This window comes from Lissotriton helveticus, chromosome 5_1, assembly GCF_964261635.1.
Source record: "Lissotriton helveticus chromosome 5_1, aLisHel1.1, whole genome shotgun sequence".
Classification (NCBI taxonomy): Eukaryota; Metazoa; Chordata; class Amphibia; order Caudata; family Salamandridae; genus Lissotriton; species Lissotriton helveticus.
Genome location: NC_136065.1, coordinates 21,749,593 through 21,763,765, shown reverse-complemented (window position 1 = coordinate 21,763,765; position 14,173 = coordinate 21,749,593). Strand labels below are relative to the sequence as shown.

The 14,173-nt window shown below is 49.2% G+C and overlaps 1 protein-coding gene across 2 annotated transcripts in view; it reads left to right on the top strand.

The window, feature by feature from the left end:
- The window catches only part of DAXX (death domain associated protein), a 1,076,799-nt gene that overhangs the window by 384,212 nt on the left and 678,414 nt on the right, over window positions 1–14,173 (top strand). For both annotated transcript variants that reach the window (XM_078641632.1, XM_078641631.1), the window contains exon 2: window positions 12,640–12,693. The gene's annotated coding sequence lies outside the window, so the exon portion shown is untranslated. The remainder of the gene's footprint in view (window positions 1–12,639; window positions 12,694–14,173) is intronic.

Here is a 14,173-nt window from a genome sequence, read left to right as displayed (position 1 = left end):
CTAAGAGATTGCCATGTGCTTAGCCCTCTGACCTCATAAAGAGTTCAGAGGTGTTTGTTATTAATAAATATACTGTTTATTTTCATAACAACCTGTGTGGTGTCCTTCCATCTGATATTCAATGGGTTATATTGTGGTAAAACAGCTGGCTTCACATGCCATAAAGAGTTTAGCCTAAGACTGCTTTGTCCATGCTACCATTAGGATAGCTGGTCTATAAGGTTGAGTTACAACCAATCACCATAAGGGTTGTTTGGACTGATACAAGGTGATCACTAGAACTAGTGAGCATCATATATCAGGCCAACTTCTCACATTGGTGTGCAGCGGTTGGGATTTGAGCTTGCTGTTGTTTTTACCACGTATAATCTTGAAATATCATTTGAAAGATCACATAAGGTACTATAGGTACATATAACAAGCTTAGAAATACTCTGAGTTCTACTGAACCAGCTGTTGTAGTAGAAAGGGCATAGCACACCCTGACTACAACTCTTAGCAAGGGATCAGTAGGAAACCCCATAGTGTAGGTAGGTGCATCACTTACACCTCACTAGAAGCATGTCTACCCATGGAGAGTTTTTAGAGACTCCCCTAGTGGTTAGTGACCCTCCACAGGTCCTTTCCAGATATGCAGCTCTCAGTTTCCAGGAGATGAGACAATTGTGTACCTCCAGGAAATTGAAACAGGGTTCTAACCCTACCACTCCTTTTCTGTTAGGTCTCTTAGAGACATATGATGCCAGAAGGGCTGCTAACACAGACCCCTCTAATCCAGATAGGAGCATGCCCCCCTTAGAAGGTACTCTTGGTGATCCAGACCTCTCTGAGACAGAGAATGTAGCTGAGGAAGAGGAGGAGGAGGAGGAATCATCTGGGGATGAGGCAGACAAAGGTCCTGTAGTAGTCAGCAGGCTCACCAGGGCCAACTTAGACCTACATGGGGAAGGATCTGGGGGACCCCCAGTACTGACCCTGAGCAGGCCAAACTTTGGAGCTAGGAGAGATAGATCTCATTCTAGAGGCTCCAATAGATCTGTGCACTCTCATGCATCTGCTCAGAGGAGAATGACTTCCCCTCAGAGGAGAAAGCATGAAGCAAAGATGAGACAGGCTAATCTGAAGATCCAGAGTGAAGAACTTGCCCTTGCCAAAGAGAAGCTTGCCTTTGCTAGAGAGCAACAGTTGAGTGGGATAGTCCCCACTGGTGGCAGCAATATCCCTAGGGATAGAGAAAGGGGTTTTGATACTAGAAACCTGAGCAAGATAGTGCCCACCTATAAGACAGGAGATGATATCCACAAGTGGATAACTGCTTTGGAGAGAGCCTGCAAAGTACAGCAGGTACCCCAGAGTCAGTGGGCAGCTATATTGTGGCTCTCCTTTGAAGGTAAAGGTAGCGATAAGCTCCTCACTGTTAGAGATGAGGATGCTAATGATTACCAAGTCTTGAAAAATGCACTGATTGATGGGTTTGGTTTAACCACTGAACAGTACAGGTTAATGTTCAGAGACACCCAGAAAACTCAGGCTCAAGATTGGACTGACTTTGTAGATTGTGCCACTAAGGCTTTGGAGGGCTAGTTACTGGGAAGTAAAGTTACTGATTACACAGGATTGTATAATCTAATTATGAGAGAGCAAATCTTAAATAATTGTCAGAACCAGTTGTTGCATCAGCACTTGATTGACTCAGATCTGACCTCTCCCCGAGAATTGGGAAAGAAGGCAGACAGATGGGTCAGGACAAAGGTCAAGCAGCAGAACCAGAACCAGGGTGGTGGCCAGAAGAAAGCAGACCAGAAGGGTAATGAGAATAAGCAAAATTACCAGAAGTCTTCAACAGGGCCCCAAGAACCTAAGGAGGGTGGGTCCCAAACTTCCCAAAAGAAGAAGAATGATGGTCCTAAGAAACCATGGTGCCAATACTGTAAAAGTAAGACTCACTGGTTTAGTGAGTGCACCAAGAAAGGCCAGACTCCTACCACTACTGTCCCTAAGACACCTGCACCCCCTAGTACAGTTAGTAGTGGTAGTGTAACCCCCAAGGCTATAGTTGGGTTAACCCTGGGAACTGAGGTGGGTTCTGACTTAGTTAGAATTCCTACTCAGGCAGTTCTTGTTTGTACTGGGGACATGGATATGACCCCTACTGTAAGTCCCAGTACTCTAGGCAAATACAGACAAACGCCTTTAATCAATGGAAAGATGGCTCAGGCCTACAGGGACACATGTGCCAGTGTCACTATTTTGACACCAACATTTGTGGACCCTGACCAGATCATGCTAGGTTCAGACTACCCAGTGGCCAATGCTAGCAATGTCACTACCAATCATAGTATGGCAGTTGTTAATTTCTCCTGGGGGGGGGTTAACTGGCCTCAAAAGGGTTGTAGTTAGTTCAGACCTCCCAGTAGATTGTCTTTTGGGTAATGATTTGGAATCCTCACTGTGGTCAGATGTGGAGTACAGGACTCATGTAGAAATGCTAGGTCTCTCCTCACATGTCCTTGCTGTGACCAGGTCACAGGCCAAGAAATGCCCAGCTGAACAAGTGCTGGATCCTGGAAGAATGGACCAGACACTACCCATGAGAAAGAGCAGTAGGGGTAAGGCTGAGACTTCCCCCCTGCCTCAGGTTGAGGATCAGCCCTCTCAGGAGGCTGACCCCAAGACCCCAGAAGGAACTGTCCTAGAAGAGCTTGAACCTGAACAGGTTGAGTTTCTTGGGACAGGGGGACCTTCCAGGGCAGACTTGAGGCAGGCCCAGTTAGACTGTTCCTCCCTTGAACCCCTCAGACAGCAGGCTGCTGCTGAGGCTGCAGGGAATGCTACAGGTGCCCATAAGGTATATTGGGATGATGGACTCCTATACTCTGAGGCAAGAGACCCCAAACCTGGTGCTACCAGGAGGCTGGTCATCCCCTTGTCTCTTAGAGGTTTCCTTCTCACCTTAGCCCATGAGATTCCCCTTGCAGGTCACTTAGGCCAGAACAAGACTTGGGACAGGCTTGCCCCACACTTTCAATGGCCTCATATGTCTGAGGACACTAAAGAGTTTTGTCGCTCATGTGTCACCTGCCAAGCCAGTGGCAAATCAGGTGGCACAACAAAGACCCCCCTTATACCACTACCTGTGGTGGGGGTTCCCTTTGAAAGAGTGGGGATTGACATTGTTGGACCAATGGACCCCCCAACAGCATCTCGGCACAGATTTTTACTGGCGGTAGTGGATCATGCCACCAGGTATCCAGAAGCTATTCCCCTTAGGACCACTACAGCTCCTGTTGTGGCTAGGGCCCTGCTTGGAGTTTTCTCCAGAGTGGGGTTTCCTAAGGAGGTTGTCTCTGACAGAGGTGCAAACTTCATGTCAGGATACTTGACTGCAATGTGGAAGGAGTGTGGTGTAAATTACAAATTTACCACACCCTATCACCCACAGTGCAATGGGCTTGTTGAGAGATTTAACAAGACCCTCAAAGGGATGATAAAAGGGTTACCTGAAAAGCTTAGGCGAAGATGGGACATCCTTTTACCCTGCCTTCTGTTTGCTTACAGAGAGGTCCCACAGAAGGGGGTTGGTTACAGCCCTTTTGAGCTTTTGTTTGGACATCCTGTAAGAGGACCCCTATGTCTTGTGAAGGAAGGATGGGAGTTACCTCTCAAAAAGCCTAAACTTGACATAGTGGACTATGTACTTGGTCTCCGCTCCAGGATGGCAGAGTACATGGAGAAGGCATCCAAAAACCTTGAGGCCAGCCAAGAACTTCAAAAAGCTTGGCATGACCAAAAGGCTGTCCTAACTGTTTATCATGCAGGACAGAAGGTGTGGGTGTTGGAGCCAGTGGCCCCAGCAGCTCTCCAGGACAAATGGTCTGGACCCCATACCATCATTGAGCAAAAGGGAGAAGTCACCTACTTGGTGGACATGGGAACTCCCAGGAGCCCTCACAGAGTACTTCATGTGAATAGGCTCAAAGCATTTGTTGACAGGGAGGACATGGGCTTGCTCATGGCCACAGATGAGGGGCAGGAGGAAGAGAGTGACCCTCTCCCAGACCTGCTCACTCAGAACCCTGATGATGGGTCAGTAGATGGTGTAGTCTTTTCTGACAGCCTCTCTGAGCATCAACAAGGGGATTGTAGACAGGTTCTTCAATCCTTCAGACAAATGTTTTCTCTGACCCCCAGTCAGACAAACTGGTGCACCCATGAGGTGGACACTGGAGACAGTCTGCCTATAAAGAGTAAAATCTACAGGCAACCTGACCACGTCAGGGACTGCATAAAGAAAGAAGTACAAAAGATGTTGGAATTGGGAGTCATTGAACCCTCAGAGAGCCCTTGGGCTAGTCCTGTAGTTATGTTATATTATGTTATGTTACGTGGATTTATACTGCGCACAGCTGCCCCAGCTAAGGGGCGTCCCGGCGCACGGCAAGGTACCACGCAACAACCACAGAGACACAACAGCTAAAGAAAACCCAGACAGGTTTTATTTAAAAAAGGAAAGTTTTAATCGCCCTACGAAAGGACAAAAGATCCTCCGACAGCCGAATCCCCACCGGAAGGGAATTCCACAGTTCGGCCGCTTTAACCCGGAAAGACCGGCCTCCAACACGGCACAACTTGTATCTAGGGATAATGGTGAGAGCTTGACCCATAGATCTCAGGTGCCGAGTGGGGACGTACCAGGTCAGGAGGTCCAGTAAAGTTTGAGGAGCCGTACCTTTTAAGATTTTAAAAGCTAAACAGAGTACCTTAAATTGGATTCTGGCTCTAACTGGCAGCCAGTGTAGGGCTTTCAAGGTACTAGAGACAGAGCAGGAACGGGGGAGACCCACGATAGCCCTTGCAGCGGCATTCTGCACCCGCTGAAGGCGGGTAAGTTCGGCCTGGTTAGCACCCGCCAGAAGCGAGCTGGCATAGTCCAAGCGTGATATAACAGTCGCCTGTATAACTAACTGTCGGGTGCGTGAATCAAAAAACTTGAGTATTGGGCGCAAGGACCGGAGGATTCCAAAAGAGCACGCCGCCGTTTTCTTTGTGTGCCCCTCAAAACTGAGAGAGGGGTCCATCCACACTCCCAGGTTCTTTAGTTCCGTCACCGGGAGGGGAGCCGGCCCAAGCTCCGGAGGCCACCACCTATCTCCCCAAAGGTCCGCCCGTCTGCCGACGATCATAACCTCGGTTTTCTTCGCGTTGAGCTGGAGGCAGTTGGTCTCCATCCAGCTTGCCACCGCCCTAAGACCACTCTGAAACTTGGGAGCATCCAGGTCTACATCCCCGCTGATCGTAACCGCTAGCTGAGTGTCATCGGCATATGACACCATGGTCATACCCCATTGCCTGACAACCTCAGCCAGCGGTCTCACGTATAGGTTGAACAACGTGGGGCTCAGCGAGGATCCCTGCGGTACTCCCTGCTTCAGTGGATGGAATTTGGACTGGAACGGTGGCACTGCAACGCTGAAGAAACGATCCTCGAGGAAAGACCGAAACCACTGGAGGGCAGACCCACACACTCCTATCTCCACCAGGCGCTGCAACAGGATTGGATGGGAGACAGTATCAAAGGCGGCGCTCAGATCGAGTAATACCAGCGCCGCCGTCTGTCCTCCATCCATCACTGTGCGAAGATGTTCAGCCATGGTGAGAAGGGCGGTCTCCGTGCTATGTCCAGCACGGAAACCGTTCTGGGTGGGATCTAAGATGTTCAGACGGTAGAGGTGGTCGGAGAGAGTCTAATTCACATGGGCCTCCAACACTTTGGTCGGCCAAGGGAGCAGGGAAATGGGCCGATAACTTTCCGGCTTTTCCGGGTCCAAAGAGGGTTTCTTTAAGATAGGCGAAACCACAGCCCGCTTCCAGCTGGCGGGGACCATGCCTGAGACTAGTGAGATGTTCAACAGAGAAAGGATCGAGGTGCGACCCATGAAAAGCTGGTCTCTGAAAAGGGCAGGCTTAAGGGGATCAGCGGGCGACCCGGATTTCACCTGCTGGGCCAGAGTGTCAAAGCCCTTAGTTGTTAACGGAGGCACCACAGACAGCATGGAATCACCAGCCATATAACCTGGGGTATCTACCGGTGGCCTGACCTCAGGGAATGTTAGGTAGATGTTCTGAACCTTTTCCAGAAAGAACAGGGCAAGAGCCTCGCAGTGTGCCGTAGAACTTGGAGTAATTGCCGAGGCCCGCTTCACAGCCAGATCTTTTACCACCTTAAAGATGGTTTTAGCTGGATTAGGGCTGTTGCCTAATTCCGCAGCGTAAAACGCTGCCCGGGCCTTACATATAGCACGATGGTAAGTTTTTACGGCCGCAAGGTAGATAATCTTCCTACCACTGTCATATACCTTCCGCCATTCCCTCTCTGCTCGTCTACAGCTGCCCTTGAGTGCACGTAGTGCACTATCGTACCAGGGGCTGGACTCCCGCAAACTAATTTTCCTAGTAGAAATAGGAATCAGGGAGTCCAGAGCCGTGGTGACCCAAGAGCAGAACCGGTCATAGCCAACATCTGCATCCTCCAGCGGTCCCAGTGGCACTGCAGCGAGGACTCTATGAAAGTCCTCGAGTCTCAATTTACTCCAGTGTCGTGCAGAGACCATCCTTGCCGACGCAGGTGACGAAATTCCCGGCACGAGGACCTCAATGACCACCAAAGAATGGTCCGTCCAGCCGAGTGGAGTAACAGCCGTAACTGTGGCCTTGGTCAAGTTCGTAAAGAACGGATCTAGCGTATGGCCACCAGTATGCGTAGGATGCTGTACTAATTGATGAAGTTGGAGAGCCTCCAAATCGGCTAGTATACAACGCACCGTGGAAATACTCTGATTCTCGAAATGCAAATTTAAATCTCCCAGAATAGAGAAATTCGCACATCCCATCGCCAATGAACTAACAGCATCCGGAAAGGCAGCCTTGAATGACACCTCACTTCCCGGCGGACGGTAAACTACCATTCCTGACAGGGAGAACTGAGGGTTAACCGCAATTTTGAAAGCAGCACTCTCGCAGCCTTGATGTTAGAGGCGGACCAGCGACATGGAAAACAGGCCCTAACTGCAAGAGCGATGCCTCCCCCTCTAGTCGATCGATTTAAAGTAAAGACCGAATAGTCGGAGGGAAACGCCAGATTAATAATGGCCATGTCGTCGTCCTTCAACCACGTCTCCGTAATAGCCACGATATCGGGGGCCTCTTCGCGCATCAGGTCTCTAACAGCTAGGTGGTGTTGGACTAGGGACCTAGCGTTAAGGCTCAGGATGCGTAAGGTAGAGGACCGACGATGAGTACGCGGGGCAGATGGTATAGCCTCCTTACGAGTCTTAGCCGGGGAGTCCACTGCCCACTGGCCACAAGGGCATTGATGAGGGCCACAAAGCGGATGCAGAGGTGCATAAGAGCATCTGGGGAGAGACCACCCTATGAGCTGCAAAGTAGTAGCAGAATAGTGGATCATCCTGTAGGTCTAAGCGGTCAGTACTACAACCCAAATACCTATGCCCCGCCGCGCCCAACGCGTCCTTAGCGCGGACGGGCGCAGACGGGCAGGACTCAGGCACGACTCCGGCTAAGCGACGGCGTCCCACTGCGCGATCCCGCTGCGCGGGAGAGGACGACTTTAAGTAGGCGCGCCGGTGGGCACAACGAGCGCGAGACGCTCCAAGATGGCGCCCGTGGCAAGAAATGAAAGCCCAAGGCAAGATGGCGGCCACCCAGCCACCCCGGGACCCAGGACCCGCCAAACAGCGGTGGTTCTACCGTTTAAGTGCAGGTAAGAGGGCGAGGAAACACTCCGAGGCAAGTTCTAGTACCAAAGCCTCACACCCAGGATGGTAAGAGAGAGATGAGGTTTTGTGTAAACTACAGGGGTCTCAATGCTGTCACTAAGACAGATGCCCATCCAATACCTAGGGCAGATGAACTGATAGACAAGTTGGCTTCTGCAACTTTCTTAAGTACATTTGACCTAACAGCTGGTTATTGGCAGATCAGGTTAGCTGAGGATGCCAAGGCCAAGACAGCATTTTCTACCCCAGGAGGTCATTACCAATTTGTGGTGATGCCCTTTGGTTTGAAAAATGCACCTGCCACTTTTCAAAGGTTGGTGAACCAAGTTCTCACTGGGTTGGATGACTTTTGTGCAGCATATCTAGATGATATTGCTGTCTTTAGCTCCACCTGGGAGGATCACCTGATCCACCTGAGGAAAGTTGTGGAGGCCCTGCAAAAGGCAGGCCTCACTATCAAGGCTACTAAGTGCCAGATAGGGCAGAGTCAGGTTTTGTACCTGGGCCACCTTGTAGGTGGAGGCCAGGTTCAACCATTGGAGAGCAAGATACAGGCCATAAAGGACTGGGCTCCTCCAACCACCCAGACACAGGTCAGAGCTTTCTTGGGCCTGTCTGGTTACTATAGGAAGTTTGTCAAAAATTATGGATCCATTGTGACACCACTTAATGACCTGACAAGCAAGAAAATGCCAAAGAAAGTTCAGTGGACAGTTAGCTGTCAAAAGGCATTTGATGACCTAAAGCAGGCCATGTGTACTGCACCTATTCTCAAGAGTCCTGACTACTCCAAAACCTTCATTGTCCAAACAGATGCATCTGAGTTGGGTGTGGGAGCTGTTCTTTCTCAACTGAATATTGATGGTCATGACCAGCCCATTGCTTTTATAAGCAGAAGGCTGACCCCTAGAGAGAAACGTTGGTCAGCTATAGAGAGGGAGGCCTTTGCTGTGGTTTGGGCCCTGAAGAAGTTGAGGCCCTACTTGTTTGGAACTCACTTCAAGATTCAGACCGACCATAAGCCCCTCCTATGGCTAAATCAGATGAAGGGTGAAAACCCCAAACTTCTTAGGTGGTCCATTTCCCTTCAGGGGATGGACTTTACAGTGGAGCACACACCAGGGACTGACCATGGCAATGCAGATGGTCTCTCCAGGTATTTCCACTTAGAACAAGAAGAATCACCTGGTCAAGGTTAGTTTAATGTCCCTAAGTTTGGGGGGGGGGGGTTATGTAGGAGAGTGGGGTCTGCAATCCTATGGTCACCCCAGATTTTTACTTTTTGCTTCACTGGTTTACGACTTTCCCTGGCTATGGGCCTGCTAATCAGACCCACGCCTAGCTGTTCTCTCTCTAAATTGACAACCATGTACTTTAGGTGCATTTACCAATTGGTACTGGGCCACCTTATCAGTCCCTGTACAGAATACCTTAGGTGTCCAGGGCATAGGTGTACCCAGGGCCTACCAGGGGCTGAAGCATGTATTATGCCACCCCTGGCTGGCCATCTAAACAGACACAACTGGCTGCACGACAGCTGGGGCAAGGTGGTGTAATCACCCTTTGATTTAGATATAGTTCCCTATATCTAAACCTAAAATGGACACATATATTCCTATCAGTCACTCCTATGGAAGGCCTTACCAATCCTGAAGGCAGAGTGCTTGGAATTATGTGAGATGGTGCTCTGGCATGAGCTGAGCCCGTTTGCAGCTTGCGGAACCAAGTCCTAATAGCTGTTCCATGATAACGCTATACCATATACTCTTAAGTGCATTATAATCCTCGCGGTTAAATGCTAACTCTGGTATAACATTATCAAAACATGTCGAGTAAGGTGTCATACGAATTGGAATACTACCCCCTCGCCAATTCTGGCGACAGGGGTAGCATTCCACCCTTCTAGAGGGACACGACATGTATGTAACTGAGAACCCCGGTTAAAGTTAACTCGAGCCTTGGCATCACAAAATGGATGCTGCCACCACAGACAGAAGTCTGACCTCCTGCTGCTGGGAGTCCTTCCAGCGAGGGAGGCTTGGACAAAGGGTTTCCTGCCTTGGGAGGTGCTAGCACCACCCCAGACAGGATTTTGTGTATTGGGTAGGATAGGCCTGAAAGGAATGAGACATGCCCGGGGCACACAAGGTGTCCTGTGCATACACCGGTTCAAACCAGTTGCTGGGGCATCCCTGCCCCAGCTCTGGCGAGAAACCGGACAAAGGATAGGGGGTGTAGCCACCCCCCTTCCTGGTCCCACCCAGGGGAGGGACCTAGTCAGTAGTGCAGCCCCCTTTAGCAGGATAAAGGTAGGAGCTGCTCCCATTCCAAGTTAGATTAATCCTGAACTACTCTACAAGAAGAAACTCTGGACTTCGACGTTCTGCTCCACAGAAGACTGAAGAAATCTCCCTTGTGGGCAAGGAGTGTCCACCCTGCACAAGCAGGCACCATCAAGCGTCCAGCGGCTTCCCTTTGTCGTCTTCCCTCGAGGATCCAGACTTCAGAGCCCGACGAGACCCGGATTCCCAGACCTCTCCAACCTCAACTCACATCTGCAGCAAAGCTGAGACCCGTGGGTGCGACGAGACACGTGGGACCGACCATCTTGGAAGAAACTGCACTTCGCTTCCAGCACGACTCCCGAGGTAAACTCGACCAAGTGCTTTGGGGACTGAGAAGCCCCAGCCCCGAGCAGCCCCTGCACCGAAGATCAGCCCTCCAGCATCCACGAGATCTGCATGGGTCCCTCCTGCTTGTTTGCTGCTCGACGCGTTGTCTGGACACTTGCCGGCTGGATAGTGGCCTCCTAGACGACGAACCTTTGAATCTTTGCTGCTGGTCTGGTTGCTCCAGACTGGCCCTTGCTCCCTTCCCAAAGAGGGGCACCCCGGACTCTCCTAGTCCGCACCAGACGCTATCTTCACTCACCGCGTGGGTTGCCTTTGCCAAGGCCTGTTGACGCCGATTCCGGATCCAACACCGCCGACAGCGAGGGCCTGCGTGGGACAGCTCGTGCCTCCATCCTGGTCGTCGAAGACACCTCCTGGTCCACGTGGCTGCAGAGTCAAGCGTCCACTCTTCACCTGATCGCGACGACAACATCTGGTTCCTTCCTGGTTCCACTCCAGTCACTGGCTTGTGACTTTGAACATTGTCCCCTCTGCTTTCAGGTCCTCTTCTTCACCAATCCACCCTTGGATTGCACCGGACATCTTCCTCCTGGTCGCCTGCAGCATCTTTTCTTTCAGGCTCCATTGACTTCAACACGAGAACCCGACACACTTTGGCACCTATGCACCCACGGCCCGTGGGTGAGGTAACGAGAGCATTTCGGTGCTCAAGGGTAGCTTAACTGTCCTAGTGTCCAGTTCCACAGTCGTTTTAGTTCTACCTAGTCAGGATTGTTCGTACTCACCTTTAACTTGAACTGTACTGTCCATAGACGTTGTTACGCATCTCGCGTGTGAGTTCACACTCTGCACACGCGTTCCGTGGGCCTCCTATTACTTACCTAGAGTTAGTGTAGCGTGGTCCCATCAATCCTACAGCCTCTGGACAGCTCCATTCTTACTATCGACTTTCACATTCCACTTACTTAGTATATGGTTTGTCGTGCCCCTAGGGCACCATTGTAATTTTGTGCAACTTATCGTATTTTTCCTAAGAGATTGTCATGTGCTTAGCCCTCTGACCTCATAAAGAGTTCAGAGGTGTTTGTTATTAATAAATATACTGTTTATTTTCATAAAAAACTGTGTGGTGTCCTTTCATCTGATATTCAAGGGGTTATATTGTGGTAAAACAGCTGGCTTCACATGCCATAAAGAGTTTAGCCTAAGACTGCTTTGTCCATGCTACCATTAGGATAGCTGGTCTATAAGGTTGACTTACAACCAATCACCATAAGGGTTGTTTGGACTGATACAAGGTGATCACTAGAACTAGTGAGCATCATATATCAGGCCAACTTCTCACACCTACTACAAATGAATGTGTTCTTCTGTAATGTAAGTTGTGCTCATGCCATGTTGTCGAGTTCGCGCTATATAATATTGCAAGGAGAAATAAAGTAGGGAAACTCTAGTTCACACACTACTGAACGCGCACTCTTAAGTGCATCAGCAGTGCACTGTGAATCGGAGCGTTTCACAGGCCTGTCACAGATAAGAAATGCTATCAAAACGAAATCCTACAAAACAATATACTACTGGCCGGCAGCAATTCATACCCGGACAACGTCGGGACGGGCTGCTAGTGATATATATATTGCCATTGTCTGAATGCTCTTTAAATGTGTATGCTTAGATGGATGTTGCATATTGCATGCCCTATGTGGGTGATATTGGTCGAGGTGCAAGAGTTCCAATGACATGCTTAAAACATGGTGGAATGTCAGTCGCTATGCACTTGCATGAAGTGCTGCAGAGTGTGCGAGAATCAGCAAGGCTGCATTTACCAATTTCCATACATCATACCCTGCATCTTGTATTCATAATGCTGGAAAGAGCCATTTTTTAATGTCTTCTGTAATTTGAGGTTATTATAAATAATCATTTTTTGAACATGAATCGAGGTACAGAGTTTGGCTGTCTGGACATTAGATGTATGTAGGCAAGGGTTATTCTTGAAGGCCATAGAAAACGACTCGGACCATAATTAAAGTTGCGGCACCTTGATTTATTCTTAATACAATATTCTTTCTTAGGTTTACTTATGGTCTCCTGAGATCTACAAAGTCCATAAGTTCGATTTGGTCCTAGGTTCAATGTGCTTTTCAAAGTGACTTACTTCAACCTCTGTCTAGCTCTTGAATTTCTGACGCTTTTCTCTGTTTTTCCAGCTGGGAGAATTGACAGACTGGAACCCCTGGGGGGAAGCACACCAAAACGCACAGGTAAGTGAATTCAGGAAGTGCCTACATTCTAACAAACCTTTGTATGGTTCTGTTCTGTCATCTAGCATCTACTCTACCTTCTCTTACTTTGTTTCTTATTATGCTTTCTCTATTTTATATTCTGTTCTGCAGTCTTGGGTCTCAACGTAATTGTTGTTTCCTTGTACTCATTAGCCGATTCTTTCCCAATAACTTGGTTTTACTATCAATGTAATCCTGTCCCTTGTGAACTAGAGGCTATGCAGTGGGAAGAGATACAAAAATATTTTATAACTTTTATACCACAAAATATACTTTGGATAGATTTGACTTCTAGGAATCTATTCCTCTTTTCTCCCTTGTCTCATAACTCATCCACTTTAGAGTCAGTTAAACAGGATATCACTCTTTCATTTCTCCCTTTGTGGAAATGTACCTTTTTAGGGGTACACTGGTGCAGGGCCACCCTTTTGTCCACGGGTTCAAAGACCAACAAAGTAGAGATCAGCACTGGAGTTGGGAATAAATAACAGGATGCTAACGCTTGCCCAGGACCTTAGGGAACCATCTATTTTGTTGTTTGCCGATGAAAATGAGCTTGCCTAAGAAGAAGGAGATCGCTGCGACAATATGCAGCGGCAGTGCAATATGCATCCTTGGTCTGACTTTGACTGCTGCCATCATCGCTACTGTAATGTGGGTAGTAGAGGAAGTAATGCCTGGAGCCTCCTTACCTAACATTACTGTTACATCACTTGCTGCAAAAAAGCACCATCATTTTGATTTGCCGCAACATGAACTGGGATACTGGCAAAATCTGAGAAACAATTAATTTCTTCAAATGTTGCATAACACACCAGCTAAGCAATGCTACTAACTGTTGGCCTGGTACCTGTTACATAGCCTTCCTTCTACCACCTGTGCTTTTAGCTCCCCCCAACCTACCATCAAGATTTACAATTGTTCAATCACTATGCTGGTAGTAGGGGAAAACGTGCAATCGATGTCTCTATAGTCGACCAGACAGGGACCACATGGGAACCATATAGACTGGAGCATGCTGTATCATCGGCTCCAGCTGTTGTGTCTTCACACCGGACAATTCCCCTTCTGTATATGTGGTCATCTCCAAACTACACAAAATAGCTACTGAGATATATCAAGATTCAGGAACATGGGGGAGGAGCCAAGCTCGCGAGCGTAATGGTCGCCTTGTAGATCGGCTCCGTCAGCCCTCTGGCCTGACTCGCATATCCTGTTGTATATCCTGCCCAGAGACGACACGGTTTCGAAGAAATAGCAACGCAACGTTTCGCTCTAACTCACCGTTTGGCCTGGAGACTCCGGCGTGCTGTGGTTCCGAAGTTGTGCCCCCCGAAGGGACCTGGGCCTTCGTGGTGTTGAGACCGGGGCCTCGCCTATCGGATCCGACCTGGCGCTGTGGTGACTGTCGGCCCCGGCCGAGAGACTGCGCCACTGGTGAGAGCCGTTGTGGGAACAT